The following is a 5,084-nucleotide window of genomic DNA, read 5'->3' as shown; positions in this document are numbered from 1 at the left end:
ATGTTTTATATTATTTGAAATTGGAAAAAATCAAATTCTCAGTTAGAGGATCTATACAGAATTTTTTCCAAAAACCTGGCAGGATCTAATCAATATTATTTTAGAATAAGAGAAATAACTATTACCGCATTTAATTCCCATCTCCATTTCTTATTTACTTATATATATTTCTCCCTTTCTTTTGTTTATTGTTGCCTCATTAAAAAGCCCTAAGCAATTCTCCTTTGGCTAAGCTCTCCTTCACAGGGGTGGGGTTTGATTTGTCTTCCATTTTGTTTGGTTATAAATTGATCTATTTGTATGGAATGATTACAATAAAAATTAATAAACTAAATTAAAAAAAAAGTTGCAGACAGCGGGGTCTATGCCCTCTTTTTTGATTTTCGCGCACAGCCTTTACTCGGATAAGAAGTCGAAGTTGATTCCCCTTGATGTTCCGCGGTCGTCTCACCAATATATAAAATCAAGCATCTTAGGGGTCCCTTGACCTTTCGTGCAATAATCACGGGCTGAAACGAAGAGGGGAGACAAGGGTCTGGGCTTAACAGATCAGGATTAAAGCCTCTGATGCCCCCTGTTGTCCCGACGCCACTGACATCCTACAAATTTCGGTTGGGCTCATGCGGAGATCACACACTTTAGCATGCAGGTCCCAAACAGACAAATCGATATTACATGGGAGGGCCAGGGGGCTCCTAGAATATTCATCCATAGATGTTTTCCAAGCCATATTACTCCTTCAGTTTCTGATCGCTGGCAGCCAGAATTTAACTGGGTGAGAAACTGAAACCTTCCACTACTGGAGTGCCAGTCTGTCATCGCACACATCCGCAGTGTATGGGTTAATTTAAAATGGCTACCCGACTTAACCTAAACATTTCTGGTCTGAAGGAAGAAAATACAATATACAGTTATGTATAGGACACGAGATGTCTGAACTTTGGTCGTTGCACCTGTGAGACAGGAGTGCCCCCTTTTGAAAGTGGGCTGTATATACAGTACAGTGCCCTCAAAAAGTATTCGAACTCTCACTTTTTATACAGTTCCTTATGTTGCAGCCTTGTGCTAAAATCATTTAAATATATTTCTTCCCTCATTAATCAGCACTCAATATACCCCAGAATGACAAAGTGAGAACAGAATTTTAGAAATGTTTTCAAATTTGTTAAAAATAAATACCTGAAATATCCCATTGACCTGAGTCTTCAGACCCTTTACTCAGAACTATGTTGAAGGTCCATTGGCAGCCATTCCTGCCTGCAGTCTTTTTGGGTTTGACAAGCTTGACACACCTGGAGTTGGGGATTTTATGCCATTCATCTCTGTAGATCCTCTCCAGCTCTGTCAGGCTGGATGGAGACCATAGTGGACAGCTATATTTTCAGGTCTCTTCAGAGATGTTCCATTAGGTTCAAGTCCAGACTCTAGCTTGGTCAGTCAAAGACATTGCCAGTGTTGTCCCCTAAGCCTTTCCCTGTGTTGTTCTTGCATCGTGTCCTGTTGGATGGTGAACCTTTGGCTCAGTCTGAGGTCCACAAAGCCCTGCAGCAGTTTTTCATCGAGCATATCTGTTGCCTTTGCTCCGTTTAGCATTCCGTCAACTGCCTAGTCTCCCAGTCCCTGATGCTGCTGCCACCACCACCATGCTTCACCACTGGAAAGGTATTCTGGCCAGTGCTGGTGCTAATTTATTTTGCACCCTAGGCCAAGCTTATTAGTGCACCAATCAACTGTTCGGTAGCTAACCCACGTGACTGGGTTTCCCTTCTCCTTATGTTCTGCGCCCAACAGGTCCACCTCAGATACAATACAATACAATACAGTTTATTTTTGTATAGCCCAAAATCACACAGGAAGCGCCACAATGGGTTTTAACAGCCCCCCAGCCTTGACTCTCTAAGAAGACAAGGAAAAACTCCCAAAAAAAAAAAACCTTGTAGGAAAAAATGGAAGAAACCTTGGGAAAGGCAAGATGCCATCGCGGCCACACTACATTATTCCCTCTCCCATCTGGAGAACAAAGATTCCTACATCAGGATGCTCTTTGTTGACTACAGCTCCACCTGTAACATGGTTATCCCCCATAAACTCGCCCATAAACTGTCTGCACTTGGCCTGCACCCCACCCTCTGTGACTGGAACCAAGACTTTCTGAGTGGCAGGCCCCAGTCTGTCAGGACTGGTAATAGGATTTCAGCCACCATTATCACAAACACAGGCACCCCACAGGGATGCGTCCTCTACACCCTGTTCACCAGGACTGTGTTGCCTCCCACAAAGATCCTAAAGTTTGCAGACGACACCGCAGTGATAGGACGCATCACTTGTGGGGATGAAGCAGCCTACAGGAGGGAGGTGGACAGTCTGGCATCATGGTGTGATGACACGGTGCTTCGCATACTTAAAAGCTCAAAGGGCACGTATTGATTTTTGACTTTGTTTTTCTCTCTCTCTCTCTCTCTCTGCTCCTGACGGAGGGGGTGTGAGCTGCCGCCTTCAACAGCTTTGTACCGGCGGGTGCTTCGCATACTTAAAAGCCAAACAGCCCTATTGATTTGTTTGCTTTCCTCTCTGTTTCCTTTGAAGAGGAAGATATGTTTGCATTCTTTTAATTGTGAGACAGAACTGTCATCTCTGTCTTGTCATGGAGCACAGTTTAAACTTTTGAAAAAGAGACAAATGTTTGTTTGCAGTGTTTGAATAATGTTCCTGTCTCTCTACAACCTCCTATGTTTCTGCGCAAATCTGTGACCCAAGCATGACAATATAAAAATAACCATATAAACATATGGTTTCTACTTCGTGGATTTTCTTATTTTGCGGGTGGCTCTGGAACGCAACCCCCGCAATGGAGGAGGGATTACTGTATATTTATTTCTCCCTTTCTTTTGCTTATTGTTGTCTTATTAAAAAGCCCTAAGCAATTCTCCTTTAGCTAAGCTCTCCTTCTCAGGGGTGGGGTTTGATTTGTCTTCAATTTTGTTTGGTTATAAATTGATCTATTTGTATGGAATGATTACAATAAAAAAAAAAAAAAAATCAGGTGACGGTGAGATATGAAGAAGGCAGATTCACCAGCATTTGTGTGTCAGCTTTTATCCATCCAGATCAGAGAATGTCCAGTTCCATTGCCTCAAAACACCACTCACATCTACAGTTATTCCCAGTTTCAAATAAAAACTAACAGCATTAGATCCCTAGGGTGGTAGTATGTATCGTGATCGTGACTGAGAGAATAAAAGTGAAAAAAAAACGGTAACTTTCACAAGTCCTATAAATGTACACCATCTGTTACAGACGCAAATCAATTGTATGTGTGTACTGTATGATATTAACAATATAAGAGCAGCTCACTAATGAAAACGGTAAATATAGGAGTCAGTCGGGATCGAACCGGGGACTCTTGATTACAAGTCAGCAATTCTTACCGCTACGCCACGGAAGCTGTTGTCTTTTCCTTGAACCGTTTGTGAAAGTGTTTATTTGATCTTTGGACTTCAGGCTTCACACATTATATAGTTTATGCTAACATTTTGTCATTTACTACTAAAATATGAAAAACGTTTCTGTTTTAACAATGTGTTTACACAGATTATTGTAAAAACGGAACACACATGAAATGCATGTACTGTATTCCAAATAACGATCTATTATTTCCACTCTAAAACTCCAGCACTTCACCCCCAGATAATCAATGAAGGCATGAGCTGGGGGAACTTTGTGCCTGTTCTGTGGCGGTGGGGGGATGGAATAGCAGGCTGCTTGCTGCTTGTCTTGATCTGCACATTTACAAGACAAAAGACGCTGGTGGAGAGGTGCGAACAGATTTAAGGTGGGCCGGATCTACAAGTTTTTTTGTAGGCTCTGGTAATTCTAGTGTTAATACCCAAGAGGTTAAAACATGGCTAGAATTCATTAATATTATTTTAGAATAAGCATGCTGAGCCAGTGGATGACTCTCATTTTTTAATTGTTTTATAATATTTTAAGAAGTTTACATTTTCTTTTTTTTAATCATGCCTCTCTTCTCTTTCTCTAGGGTAGAGTTTAATTTTGTTTTATTTTTGCTTTTTTTCTTTCTCTTTTATTTTCAGTTCAAAGTAAATGGTTGCATCTGTCAAGTTATTATTTGTTTGATTGAGTAGTATGCCATTGTATTGTTCTTTTTTTTAAATAAAAAGAAGAGAGAGACAGACAACAGTTAGCTCCCCAGTTAGGGTGCCATCTAAGTTGCACTTACTTGTGCTTGGACCACCTTCTTCTGGATATCTCAGATTTCACTAGTTGTCCAAAGACATGCTTTTGGGTGGTCTGCAGAGTTTAATTTCATTTTATTTCATTTGTGATTCTTCTGTCAATATCACACTGCACAATTTTAACTGCTTGCACTGAATCCCCTACTTGAAATATTTCAATGAACTATTGCTTGATTTGTACAGCACCTTGTATCACTTTGTCTATCACTATCGCTACATACAATTTTGTCATTTTTAACTGTCCTGGCCTTTTGCAGCTCATTTAAATGCTGTCCATGTCAGATCCTTCCTGTTTCCTTCCAGTGTACATTTCTTGTATCTGTCGTGTGCATTTACTGTATTCCTAACAAGCTGTCCCCCGTGGCTCTGTCCTCGTAGTAGTGAAACAGGACAGCGAGGAGGGCCCTGCTTGGCTCTCCACTCCTGACGTCACGCTTCCCCCTCCCCTCGGCCCTCAGCCTCTGTCTCTGATTAGTGTAAATATATCACTCCTGCAAGCAAACTATGATTCTTAGCACGATGAGATCTATACTAATAAAAGGCAAAGCCCTCATTGACTGACTCACTGACTGACTGACTGATTGACTGATTGACTGACTGACTCACTCATCACTAATTGTCCAACTTCCCGTGTAGGTGGAAGGCTGAAATTTGGCAGGCTGATTCCTTACAGCTTACTTACAAAAGTTAGGCAGGTTTCATTTCGAAATTCAACGCGTAATGGTCATAACTGGAACCTCTTTTTTGACAATATACTGTAATGGACGGCAGCTTGATGGCCGTGGGAGGCAGAGTTGAGTGTCACGTCATCACACCTCCCACGTAATC

The sequence above is a fragment of the Erpetoichthys calabaricus genome, chromosome 11, assembly GCF_900747795.2.
Source record: "Erpetoichthys calabaricus chromosome 11, fErpCal1.3, whole genome shotgun sequence".
Taxonomy (NCBI): Eukaryota; Metazoa; Chordata; class Cladistia; order Polypteriformes; family Polypteridae; genus Erpetoichthys; species Erpetoichthys calabaricus.
Note: the sequence above shows the minus strand (reverse complement) of the source record.